Here is a 14876-nt window from a genome sequence, read left to right as displayed (position 1 = left end):
CTAACTTTGTGTTCATGTCTTGAAAGAATTGTCTTTTTAGAAATAGTATATAGTCATCATCATTGCCATAAATCATAGCACATCACACCATCCCTTTTTCTTTCAATGTAAAATACTTTTAAGCATTTCTGTTGAACTGAATTACACAACTCTTAAAGATAAATAGTTTTAGAAAATAGATAAAATATTAAAAGAAACTGTGGGATACAATATATAGTGCAAATGTATCAGCTAGCAGCAGTTGAAATCCCATCCTAAAAATATATCAAATGAAGAATGTATTGCTCTGTTTATGTAACAGAATTTATTCATACAGATGTATTTTGCTGTAAGCAGTGTAGGGGTATAAACAGTGTAGGCTACACACAATGATTTGTATTCCTTAAGGTGCTTCCATTCCACTCCATTCAGAGTCCATTCTCTCTCTCTCTATGAAAAAAGTTTGAATCATTTGTTTTATCAACACTGGTGTGTGTGTGTGTGTGTGTGTGTGTGTGTGTGTGTGTGTGTGTGTGTGCACGCGCGCACGTGTGTTCATCAGGCACAGTAGAGGCGTACAGACAGTTGGACTGTGAGGTGATATGGTCCTCCTTGCCTCCAGAAGGAGACTTTGACCAGTGCGTCCATGAAGGCAGCGCCCAACGCCTGCACTGCGTCGCCAAGGTCATCAACTAAAACACCTGAAACAGGCAGGGAAAGCATATTGTTTTTAAATGGTGTTTTAAGGATCACGTTATACTTTAGCTATTGAAAAATAGCAGATTAACACCGCACTACGAGCTTGTAGATCTGCTTGCAGCAAGCTATACACCTTGAAAAGTACAGGCATGACTCTTACTAAACACCAAAACTCAAGTGTACAATGTGGCTTGTTTACTGTTGAGTGAGAGACCCACAGTTTGGAAAACACTGCATTAGCTGTCTGGGTTTTATAAATATTGACAATTAAATTGCATTTCAATATCACACACATTATTACTGTTGTATGGTAGACAATATGAGGCAATTCATTGAACACAGTTTTGCACAATGTTAACATCCCAGATCGATTACAATATGAATCCACTGTGCTTGACTACACCATGATAGGAGTACAGTAACTTTGCATTGTGAATAAAACATTAACCACAGTGTGGTTGCAGTGTAATGCTAAAGATTTAATCACAGGGCTTGTCTGCTTCATGTATTAGAATTAAAAGTGCATTCTGGTATTGTGAATCGATGTACTTACATGAAAGCACCAACTGCAGTGTTTACTGACTGAACTATAATAACAATATAGCTTCCAATAGCACAGGGGTCCGGGGACCCCCAGAATTTGTGTTTTGTTTTTTAAATAGCATCAACATCAGCTAAAGCCACTAGTATAAAGCACAGTGAGTTGTTATTGTGTCTGCTGGTTGCAGGGTTCAGCCCCATTTACAGTAACAGTCAGCACAGTACACAATTAAATTAACAGATCCCTAAGCATTAAAACGTTTCCTTTGACAAGTCAGAAAGTGATCTGTCCGTGCCCCATTGAGTCTGTTTACGATGACGCTAACACGCTAATTCAATTCGATTAGCATCCCTTCCTTTGTCAAAGACGTGCAAAATAAAAAAGATCTGTCAATGTATACACATGTTACACGTCTTTAGCAGCTTTTCTATGGTCAAGACAATACATTTTACCCACCTGTCACTGCTGTCGGTTAACATAAAAAACGCAGAGAGAGATACATAAATCCAGGCATTAATCTTGTCCAAAAATATATAAAACTTAAACGCCAAAATCGCGAGAGAGTCAGCTGTTCATCAAAGTATTCCACGGACCTCGATGTGATCGTTAGCTGCGATAAAGTAACAAAAAGCTGATGATGACTTGAGCAAATCATTCATAAGCATAACACAGGAACTAACTCAGAGAAACGAGAGGACAGTCATTCGGCAGTGACATTCAGAACAGCGCCACGGCCCATCCACACCCACGTTGCGGCCGGAAAGGGTACTGCGCCCGTAGTGAATTTCCACTACCATAGAGAATGCATTGGGAGCTGTTTAGGGCCGTTTAGCCGTTACAAAGAAGTGTTCCATTGGACTTATAAAGTTAAGTCCAACGAGAGCAGAAAAAAAATAATATGAAGACAGACCAAATCACCGACCGGCCGACCTGAAAACTGAGCGACCGACACACATAGCGACCGACCGACCTGAAAACTGAGCGACAGACACACATAGCGACCGACCGACCTGAAAAATGAGCGACCGACACACATAGCGGCCGACCGACCTGAAAAATGAGCGACCGACCGACCCATCAAACCGGCCGGCCGACGTGAAATACGTCGGTCGCTAAAATTGCATTCGGACCGACCGGCCGACCTATAAAAGACCGGGCGACCGTGGTTAACGACCGACAGTCGGTCGGAAGAACAGGATTCAGCCCTCCCTCCCTACCTGGGCCCTCATCAAACCCTGTACACTCAAGACACTGCCCCCACTGCCCCTTAGATCTCCATATATGGAGCTGACCTGTTCTGACATTCCATATGTTGATCTGACCTCATCAAACCCTGTACACTCAAGACACGCTCCATGGCCAGTACAGAATTAATTCCATATGTTGACCCCCCCATGCCAAAGCACCAGCGCTCGCCCAGCAGTCTGCCGTCACCCAGGCAGATGTGTGCACGTGACCTCACTTCTCGCCCTCAGGGCGTCTTACTGGTATAGTCTGATTGGCAAGATGGTCTACTGTTATTTATCTTTCTATTCCCACAATATAGTCTACAGAAAAATATGGCATATATTTTGGACATCATTGATCATGACTAATACATTTTTAAGTTTGACAGCCCTAATACTATATATTATTATTAGTGTGGTTGCCCAAATATAATAATTCACACATATATATATATATATATATATATATATATATATATATATTAAGGTGGAGAAATCATGGACCAAAGTTAAGTTTACGTTTAGCAATGTTGCTCATTCCACGGACGTGTGGTCCTGACAAGCTGTACCCCGTTGTAAAGGTGACTAATCAACGATAAAAATGATATAAAACACAATACCAATTGGTATTATTAAAGTGCACTTCCGGTCCCTCCCCTCACGGATCACCGCCCTCACGGAGCACGGCCCGTCTGCGAGACTGCAGCTGGGTGCTATTGTCTTTATAAGTCCATTGGAACACTTGTTTGTAACGTATGGCTGCCGTAGTGTCGCGGTCTATGCTGTCGCCTCTCAATTTCTTTTAGCTGGGGACGTTGGTTCGAATCGCGCGGCACACAAAAAATATTATATTTAAAAAAATAGCCGTATGGAATGAATACATTATTTGATAGGCAGACAGTCTGTCTGTCTGTCTGTCTGTCTGTCTGTCTGTCTGTCTGTCTGTCTGTCTGTCTGTCTAAAATATAATAAATTTTGTCTGCCGCGAGCGGGAATCGAACCAACGTCCCCAGCTAAAAGAAATTGAGGTGACAGAATAGACCGCTACACTACGGCAGCCATACGTTACAAAGAAGTGTTCCATTGGACTTATAAAGTTAAGTCCAACGAGAGCAGAAAAAAAATAATATGAAGACAGACCAAATCACCGACCGGGCCGACCTGAAAACTGAGCGACCGACACACATAGCGACCGACCGACCTGAAAACTGAGCGACAGACACACATAGCGACCGACCGACCTGAAAAATGAGCGACCGACACACATAGCGGCCGACCGACATGAAAAATGAGCGACCGACCGACCCATCAAACCGGCCGGCCGACGTGAAATACGTCGGTCGCTAAAATTGCATTCGGACCGACCGGCCGACCTATAAAAGACCGGGCGACCGTGGTTAACGACCGACAGTCGGTCGGAAGAACAGGATTCAGCCCTCCCTCTTTTTTCTGGTGACTGATATTGTCCTTCTAATACGTGGGGGGGGGGGGGGGGGGTGTCCAGTGTTTTTTTCATTTACTGTTTTAATTTATGTTTATGTGGCAGCCCAAAACAATTATTCAACATAAATGAAAACAGTGAATGAAAAAAACAGCGGACCCCCCTCCCCCCACGTATTAGGAGGACAATATCAGTCACCAGGAGGAAAAAAGACGGATGTTTTCGATGAATCTATCATGGTTACATTAGGGTTTGAAGTTAAAAGTTAATATAAATACTGAATCAAGCAACTTAAAAAAAACTGTCTGGGATGTTCACATAAGCCTGAGTAGACGATAAAATTTAAAAGTGAAATTTAATTTCACTTGACACGCTGTGTCATGCTGAAAAAGTCACAATGTCATAATAATAATAATAATAATAATAATAAAACTTTATTTGTGTAGCACCTTTCATGACATGCAATGCAGCTCAATGTGCTTTACAGATATGTCATAATGCCATGCATTGTGTGCTTGGAGACGTCACTCTTTCCTTTTTAATATGGCAGGGCAGGACGATAGACAAGGCTCTACGGTGTTACCAAAAATAAACCCCAAATAAATAGATTCTTAACCACTTAAAGTTTAAACCATATATTCTTTATTGACCAGCTTTCCCCAGGGTTATACAGTGTACTATATTAATTTTTCCCCCCTCTATACCATATCTCTTTTTATTTATGTTCTATAAATTGACTCTACAAGCTCACAAGGTCTCGTTGTAGATCGGCTAGGTGAACAGTTGAGGCAGCTAGGGGCAGGTGCCGAAGATGCGGCAGCAGGGGTATTGTCGGGGGTTGTATGGCGGGCCGAACACCCTCCACCCCTGCCTCTGACGTTGTCTGAAAAAAAGCTTGACCGAGCGGACCGAGCGACCTCCACCCCCGCCATAGTGGTCACGCTTGCTGGTCACCACGGGCGTGTGGGTAGTCGGCTCATACTGAAGATACTCTGGACGTGGCCTACCGGCACGCGGTGTCCGCCATTGTTACGGTGGTGGCGGCTGGGGGGGCGGCGGCTGCGGAAGCGGCGGCTGGGGGAGCGGCGGGGGCGGGAGCGACCTCCACCAATGCGTTGTCCAGTCCAGCCAGACTGCGGAGTCTTCATGCGGCGCACGCTTCCAACGTTGAGTTGTGGGACATTCACACCGTACCTAAAGGAAGGAGGACATTCACATTGACTTTTATTATTTGACATGACGACAAAAACAATTCATTACAATGTAAATTTGCCCCTTACAATTTACAATTTAGGCATTTGGCAGACACTCTTAATCCAGAGAGCGACTTACAGTAAGCGAGTAACCAAAACACGTGGTAATGCATCATATACATAAAACATTGTCATCATGAATCATATACGATTATACGTATAAGCTCAGCCTTTGCATACGCCTGTTTTATAGTTATAGTGCTCGGTGTGAATGGCCCCTTACGTGTTTTTATAGCTGTAAAGCAGAATCGTGGTTTTAGAGGAGTTCTATAGGTAATTGTTGGTATTATTATTTGTTGTAGTTATTTAGTAGTAATATAGATGTTATTAGCATGTTCATTTGACAGATGCCAGGTTCATTTGTTGACCTGGCATCCCATACACACAGCGGCCATTTTTTACAGTATGTGCGTGTTGTGATTGTGAATAAATGTAACCCGAACGGGGTGGTATTTCATTAACTTAATACTATTTAGGTAATGAAATGTCGGGTGACATTGTTAAGTTAACCCATTTAGGCCTGACGTCGAAATTAAAAAATATATATTCTAAATTCCAACAGTTTTCTGAAAAACCTCATGTTTCTATGTCAGTGGTTCTCAAACAATTTCAAAATTTCAAAATTTGCAAATGTGCATTATTGGCCCTAATATAAGCCCTCAATGGGGGTTGGGTTTTTGTGCTAATTATTATTATTTCCATCGATATAAGTAGTAAAGTGTGCCACTTATACTACTGATACTATTTACATTATGAAGAGAGGATATATACATTTTAGCAACATTCAATTAAATTCAATGCAATTCAATTCATTGAGGGCTTATGGTAGTGGAAATAGCCAATAATGCGCTTTTGCACAAAATGACACCAGGACCTCTTTGGTGGGGACGTAACAACTACAAATATAAGTAAGAAAGCCTTCTAGCATGGAATTATCCTTTAACGCATTTTGGGGCAGGAACCCCTTTTGGTGTTAGCATTATGGTATGCTTTAGCTATTGAAAAATAGCAGATCTACAAGCTCATAGCCCGGCACTGAATGCTGCACTACGAGCTTGTAGGTCTGCTATTTTTGAAAGATCAAAGAACGACTGACATAGAAAATAGTAGGGGAGCCTATCAATCAAGATTCTGATGCCCGTGATTTTGGAATGTTAATTTTTGGAGACGGGTATATCTTGATTTTTGGAGTTACCAGAATGCCAAAAAAAAAACATGTCTCCAATTATTTCTGTTGGGTTTAGCATGTGCAATTAGCAAAATTCAGAAAGTTCAGAAAACTGTCAGGATTTAGAAGACATTTTTAGAATCTGATCTCAGGTCAAAATGGGTTAATAGCAAAATGGCCGCCTTGTGAATATGGTGAATAGTTTGTATAGTTTCAGTGTACAGATGAGTTTTATATATACTATACTGTTAGGAATGATGACATGTTTACCTACTGTATATGATCCTATGCATTTGATGTACTATCTCATGTTTGCGGTGCTTACTGTAAATCGCTCTGGATTAAACCCATTCAGGACGGGAACCCAGGTTTTGGTGTTTCAACGTAAGCATTACTGTTATACTTTAGCTATTGGAAAATAGCAGATCTATAAGCTCGTAGCGCTGCACTGAAGGCATGAAATAGTTTGAGAACCACTATATAGAAACATAGGTTTTTCAGAAAACATTTTAGAAAACATTATGTAGAAAAGTAGTAATAGTATTAAAGAGTCCTTACTTGTCAAACATCCGGCTAACGTCTGAACGCCTCAAAGAGACTGCATGATTCTCTACAACACAAGACAAAAAACATGTATATCATTCATCTATTATATCATTATTATATCATCTATTATATCATCTATTGTATCATTATTATATCATCTATTACTATTATATCATTATTATATCATCTATTATATCATTATATAATCTCCACAAAGCACTGTCATATACAATCAACAGTCAAAATACAATATGTTAGTATATGCTATTATAATTAATTAGCTGAATAATTTACAACCAACACCATGGAGAGTGCAAAGTACTCATAAGTAGACTAACTACAAAATTGTGATTACATTACGAAAGCAAGGCGTATACACAATAATCATATTATTGATACATAATTACTGTAATATCCTGTACTGAAATAAATGTTTTGAAAAGATGCACAGAAAGACTGAACTTTTTTCCTCCAAAATGAGTTAATATCACAGGCAGACTCTTCACATACTAGAGCATGTCTGAAATAAGTGTCAGAGCTAAATATGAAATAAATGCTTAGTGTAATTTTAGAGTCCACAGAAGTGAACTTGTTAAGTTTTCTCAACTCACTGTTTCTCTGCAAGACATTAATCTATAAGCCATATTATTTCCTCAACTGGTGGACAACCAATATGTCAATTTGAAGCTATGATTCCCTGCTTTCATATGACAACAAAACATTATGGTAACAATCAATGTATTTGAAATGAACCGAACTCAATCCAAACAACCAGTGCAGCATACATTCAGTATACAGTAGATGGATGCTGAGTATTTCAGCCATCTCAGTAGTTTTTGACACTGACGTATCCATACCTAAAGCCCAAACCTGACCAATGCAACTACCGCTAGTCGCTACTCCTTGCAACAAAGCGGTTGCAAAAGGTCTACGGCACCAATGCAGCTCCGGGCGTCGGGGCTAATGTGTTTTGCAAGTATCGTTGCATTTTGCAAGGAGTTCCACGGCGAATCATTGGTGCCGTTCGGGCTTTAAAGGACAACTTTTGTTTTTTTCAACCACGGTTCTTTACTATAGTCCTACTAGACTATAGATCATATCTGGCCACAGAAGATCACAGGATCTACTGAGGATCTACTGGGGGGAAGCCACATTTTGTCATAGGCCCAATATGTCAGTTTGACACATTCAGTAGATCTTGTGATCTTTTGTGGCCAGATGTAATTTCTTGGGGTTTAGTAGGACTACAGTAAATAATAAAATAATAAATCGCTATGACATTTTGTAAAAAAAATACATATTTAGCCCCATGCTCGAATGCCCCCGCCCCCCTGTCAAACACCGCCAAAATTCCTAAAACGAAAGAAACCAGCAAATGAAGAAAAATTTACACTCCTCTTTTACTTTCTCTAATAACAACCTAAAACATGAACCTTGGTTGAAAAAAACTAAAGTTGTCTTTTAAAGGAGAATTCCATGCTAGATGGCTTTCTTAACTTTCTTACCTTTCTTTGTATAGTTGTTACGTCCCCACCAAAGAGGTCCAGGTGTTTTTTTGTGCAAAAACTCCTTATTGGCTATATCCCCTACCATAAGACCTCAATGAATTGCATTGAATTGAATGGGAATTGAATGGGGCTATGGGGTGTTGTGCTAATTCACTTATTTCCATTGAAATGAGTAGTAAAGTGTGCCACTTGGGATATCATTTACATTATGAAGAGAGGATATATACAAAAAATCTATATTTTTGAGCGATGTAAATAAGCGAATTAGCACAACACCCCATAGCCCCATTCAATTCCCATTCAATTCAATTCATTTAGGGCTTATGGTAGGGGAAATAGCCAATAAGGAGCTTTTGCACAAAATAACACCTGGACCTCTTTGGTGGGGACGTAACAACTACAAAGAAAGGTAAGAAAGCCTTTTAGTATGGAATTGTCCTTTAAGCCCAGTACATGTTTGTGGGCGATTTACCTTCTTTACGGCGTTGACTCCGAGCGTCCACCAGACCAGGCACGCGGTGTCTGCCATTGTTACGGTGGTGGCGGCTGGGGGGGCGGCGGCTGCGGAAGCGGCGGCTGGGGGAGCGGCGGGGGCGGGAGCGACCTCCACCAATGCGTTGTCCAGTCCAGCCAGACTGCGGAGTCTTCATGCGGCGCACGCTTCCAACGTTGAGTTGTGGGACATTCACACCGTACCTAAAGGAAGGAGGACATTCACATTGACTTTTATTATTTGACATGACGACAAAAACAATTCATTACAATGTAAATTTGCCCCTTACAATTTACAATTTAGGCATTTGGCAGACACTCTTAATCCAGAGAGCGACTTACAGTAAGCGAGTAACCAAAACACGTGGTAATGCATCATATACATAAAACATTGTCATCATGAATCATATACGATTATACGTATAAGCTCAGCCTTTGCATACGCCTGTTTTATAGTTATAGTGCTCGGTGTGAATGGCCCCTTACGTGTTTTAAATTCCAACAGTTTTCTGAAAAACCTCATGTTTCTATGTCAGTGGTTCTCAAACAATTTCAAAATTTCAAAATTTGCAAATGTGCATTATTGGCCCTAATATAAGCCCTCAATGGGGGTTGGGTTTTTGTGCTAATTATTATTATTTCCATCGATATAAGTAGTAAAGTGTGCCACTTATACTACTGATACTATTTACATTATGAAGAGAGGATATATACATTTTAGCAACATTCAATTAAATTCAATGCAATTCAATTCATTGAGGGCTTATGGTAGTGGAAATAGCCAATAATGCGCTTTTGCACAAAATGACACCAGGACCTCTTTGGTGGGGACGTAACAACTACAAATATAAGTAAGAAAGCCTTCTAGCATGGAATTATCCTTTAACGCATTTTGGGGCAGGAACCCCTTTTGGTGTTAGCATTATGGTATGCTTTAGCTATTGAAAAATAGCAGATCTACAAGCTCATAGCCCGGCACTGAATGCTGCACTACGAGCTTGTAGGTCTGCTATTTTTGAAAGATCAAAGAACGACTGACATAGAAAATAGTAGGGGAGCCTATCAATCAAGATTCTGATGCCCGTGATTTTGGAATGTTAATTTTTGGAGACGGGTATATCTTGATTTTTGGAGTTACCAGAATGCCAAAAAAAAAACATGTCTCCAATTATTTCTGTTGGGTTTAGCATGTGCAATTAGCAAAATTCAGAAAGTTCAGAAAACTGTCAGGATTTAGAAGACATTTTTAGAATCTGATCTCAGGTCAAAATGGGTTAATAGCAAAATGGCCGCCTTGTGAATATGGTGAATAGTTTGTATAGTTTCAGTGTACAGATGAGTTTTATATATACTATACTGTTAGGAATGATGACATGTTTACCTACTGTATATGATCCTATGCATTTGATGTACTATCTCATGTTTGCGGTGCTTACTGTAAATCGCTCTGGATTAAACCCATTCAGGACGGGAACCCAGGTTTTGGTGTTTCAACGTAAGCATTACTGTTATACTTTAGCTATTGGAAAATAGCAGATCTATAAGCTCGTAGCGCTGCACTGAAGGCATGAAATAGTTTGAGAACCACTATATAGAAACATAGGTTTTTCAGAAAACATTTTAGAAAACATTATGTAGAAAAGTAGTAATAGTATTAAAGAGTCCTTACTTGTCAAACATCCGGCTAACGTCTGAACGCCTCAAAGAGACTGCATGATTCTCTACAACACAAGACAAAAAACATGTATATCATTCATCTATTATATCATTATTATATCATCTATTATATCATCTATTGTATCATTATTATATCATCTATTACTATTATATCATTATTATATCATCTATTATATCATTATATAATCTCCACAAAGCACTGTCATATACAATCAACAGTCAAAATACAATATGTTAGTATATGCTATTATAATTAATTAGCTGAATAATTTACAACCAACACCATGGAGAGTGCAAAGTACTCATAAGTAGACTAACTACAAAATTGTGATTACATTACGAAAGCAAGGCGTATACACAATAATCATATTATTGATACATAATTACTGTAATATCCTGTACTGAAATAAATGTTTTGAAAAGATGCACAGAAAGACTGAACTTTTTTCCTCCAAAATTAGTTAATATCACAGGCAGACTCTTCACATACTAGAGCATGTCTGAAATAAGTGTCAGAGCTAAATATGAAATAAATGCTTAGTGTAATTTTAGAGTCCACAGAAGTGAACTTGTTAAGTTTTCTCAACTCACTGTTTCTCTGCAAGACATTAATCTATAAGCCATATTTCCTCAACTGGTGGACAACCAATATGTCAATTTGAAGCTATGATTCCCTGCTTTCATATGACAACAAAACATTATGGTAACAATCAATGTATTTGAAATGAACCGAACTCAATCCAAACAACCAGTGCAGCATACATTCAGTATACAGTAGATGGATGCTGAGTATTTCAGCCATCTCAGTAGTTTTTGACACTGACGTATCCATACCTAAAGCCCAAACCTGACCAATGCAACTACCGCTAGTCGCTACTCCTTGCAACAAAGCGGTTGCAAAAGGTCTACGGCACCAATGCAGCTCCGGGCGTCGGGGCTAATGTGTTTTGCAAGTATCGTTGCATTTTGCAAGGAGTTCCACGGCGAATCATTGGTGCCGTTCGGGCTTTAAAGGACAACTTTTGTTTTTTTCAACCACGGTTCTTTACTATAGTCCTACTAGACTATAGATCATATCTGGCCACAGAAGATCACAGGATCTACTGAGGATCTACTGGGGGGAAGCCACATTTTGTCATAGGCCCAATATGTCAGTTTGACACATTCAGTAGATCTTGTGATCTTTTGTGGCCAGATGTAATTTCTTGGGGTTTAGTAGGACTACAGTAAATAATAAAATAATAAATCGCTATGACATTTTGTAAAACAAATACATATTTAGCCCCATGCTCGAATGCCCCCGCCCCCCTGTCAAACACCGCCAAAATTCCTAAAACGAAAGAAACCAGCAAATGAAGAAAAATTTACACTCCTCTTTTACTTTCTCTAATAACAACCTAAAACATGAACCTTGGTTGAAAAAAACTAAAGTTGTCTTTTAAAGGAGAATTCCATGCTAGATGGCTTTCTTAACTTTCTTACCTTTCTTTGTATAGTTGTTACGTCCCCACCAAAGAGGTCCAGGTGTTTTTTTGTGCAAAAACTCCTTATTGGCTATATCCCCTACCATAAGACCTCAATGAATTGCATTGAATTGAATGGGAATTGAATGGGGCTATGGGGTGTTGTGCTAATTCACTTATTTCCATTGAAATGAGTAGTAAAGTGTGCCACTTGGGATATCATTTACATTATGAAGAGAGGATATATACAAAAAATCTATATTTTTGAGCGATGTAAATAAGCGAATTAGCACAACACCCCATAGCCCCATTCAATTCCCATTCAATTCATTGGGGGCTTATGGTAGGGGAAATAGCCAATAAGGAGCTTTTGCACAAAATAACACCTGGACCTCTTTGGTGGGGACGTAACAACTACAAAGAAAGGTAAGAAAGCCTTTTAGTATGGAATTGTCCTTTAAGCCCAGTACATGTTTGTGGGCGATTTACCTTCTTTACGGCGTTGACTCCGAGCGTCCACCAGACCAGGCACCAACACACCCAGCAGCACCATCAGCACAGCGGCAGGCGCAATAAGGCCCTTCATCCTGCAACACAGAACCAGACACATCCATCATGACACATAATAATGTTAGCTTCTCACGCAAATCATGACATATCAGTGCCCTTCAGTATGCCTATCTACTAGCAATAATGAATAGAGTATTGTTGCAAAAGTTAACTAACTAAAACTAACTGAAATTATAGACAAAATACCCTTAGTTTTATCCTTTTAAATTCAATAGATTAATCTCCTCATTTCTCCAACAAGTTTTACGGCAGTTTTCAGCACCGTACGGCTAACGCTAACCCTAACCCACAAATAAACCACAAATAAGTACGAAAAACAACTAAAACTAAGCATGTTCACCAAAATATAAACGAAATAAAAACTAGCAAACCCTAACTAAAACTAACTGAATTAGAAGAAAAAAAATGTCAAAAGTTAAAAAAAAAACTATTATAACCTTGCTCTATAGCATACCTTTCTGCAGACTCAACGCTGTATAAGGTGTGTATAAGGTCTCCAAGAGGATGGAATGTATTGTGTCTTAACGGTTGAGGGGTTCGTCTGCCTTTTATATGTCTTTGGGTAGAGCGTGGCTTTGAACCTTGTCATTGCATGTTGTAATACATATACGTACGGTACGTTATGTGGACACTCATAATCTCTAATCTCAAAGTAACATGTTGTTCACAGTAGCGCTTCCTCCTCCTATCACTTCCTCCAGTTCTCCAAATCTCACACCCCCAAATTATTTTATTTTTATTTAACCTTTATCTAACCAGTAAAATCACATTGAGACTGCGTCTCTTTTACAAGTGGGAAATGGCCAAGAGGCGGACATAAAATTACACTTCAATACCACATCGTCAGTGTTACATTTTGAACCAGCAAATACAACGTCCATGATACACCTTAAAGTACCCATGCATAAATACAACAAGTCACCTGTCCTACTTTTTAGTAGCAGGGCAAAATACACAATATACACAATCTACACGATCTGAGCCGATATAATAAATATATAGGCATGAACATAGGCCAGTAGTACATATATCCAAACATGTGCAGGTGCTGTATTGTGCATCAAAGATGATCCTTTTGAAACTTCTCAAGGGAACTTTCAAAGCCAGTTTTAGTCTGGACTGTAGATCATTCCACGACCAAGGGCCGAAGAAGGCCAGACATGTTTTACCCCCCCTCTGATTTGAATGCTGGTACTACACACCGCAGCCAAGCATTTGACCTGAGGTTTAGGCCGTTTTATTAGAGTATTCTTTAACACACTCACTCCAGAGAGCCCCCCCCCCCCCGGGCCACCAGTTTCCCATGTTTCCATGCATCTGACTGCCTGGAACAATCTCCCGCTTATCTCTTTATAGATCTATTTCATCATTCAGCAGCTTCAGCAACTTCCTTATTATATTCACATCTCGACTCCAACTGTTTACGCCTCTAATCTGACACGTCGAGCGATGACACTGCATGATGTATTTGCACTGTGCTCGTCTTCCTCTATTGCCTAACCACTGAGGATGATGATGATGTGGTGGTTGGTGGAAACCATATTTAATGTATGTATTTGTATGGGTCCTCCCATGCTGGTAAAATGGTAAATGGTGTATTTATATATAGCGCCTTTATCCAAGGCGCTTTACGTAAATTGTGCATTACATTCACCCATTCACACACACACATTCACACACCTTTACATAGATTGTGCATTACATTCACCCATTCACACACACACACAGACACACATTCACACACGTTTGCATAGATTGTGCATTACATTCACCCATTCACACACACACACACACACACACACACACACACACACACACACACACACACACACACACACACACACACACACACACACACACACACACACAAGGTTTACACCCATAATGCAACAACCAAACTGTACTTCAATAAACAAGAGGGGAGTGAGGAGAACAAAGTAATCGGGGTCCTAAACTAAGCTAAAAAATAGCAGATCTACAAGCTCAAATAGCAGATCTACAAGCGGCACTCAGTATCTAAATACTGAATCGAGCAACTTAACACCGGTGCAACCCAAAAGCCCCAAAATGTGTGTGCAGTGAACTATCCCTTTAAGACACACAGTGGTGGGAGGAAGAGGCTGGAATGAATGATGAAACATTAAACATTATGTTTACAAAATAATAAAGAGGATGGAGGGTTGGGTCTGTACAGTACAAAGCTACAAATACCTACTGTACAGAGCCTATACAATAATAATAATAATAATAATAATAATAATAATAATAATAATAATAATAATAATAATAATAATAATAATAATAATAATAATG

General features: G+C 39.6%; 1 long non-coding RNA gene across 1 annotated transcript; it reads right to left on the bottom strand.

Moving 5' to 3' along the window:
• Positions 1 to 9001: 9001 nt before the first annotated feature.
• Positions 9002 to 12577, bottom strand: LOC310865293. The gene is made up of 3 exons (XR_014569811.1): positions 12483 to 12577; positions 10532 to 10574; positions 9002 to 9057 (listed from the first exon to the last, which is right to left on the bottom strand). It is a non-coding gene; the product is annotated as an uncharacterized lncRNA (long non-coding RNA).
• Between the last annotated feature and the right edge of the window lie 2299 nt (positions 12578 to 14876).

The sequence above is a fragment of the Protomyctophum parallelum genome, assembly GCF_964188405.1.
Source record: "Protomyctophum parallelum genome assembly, chromosome: 10".
NCBI classification, from domain to species: domain Eukaryota; kingdom Metazoa; phylum Chordata; class Actinopteri; order Myctophiformes; family Myctophidae; genus Protomyctophum; species Protomyctophum parallelum.
The sequence above is the reverse complement of the archived record's forward strand: the minus strand, read 5'-3'. Positions and strand labels throughout refer to the sequence as shown.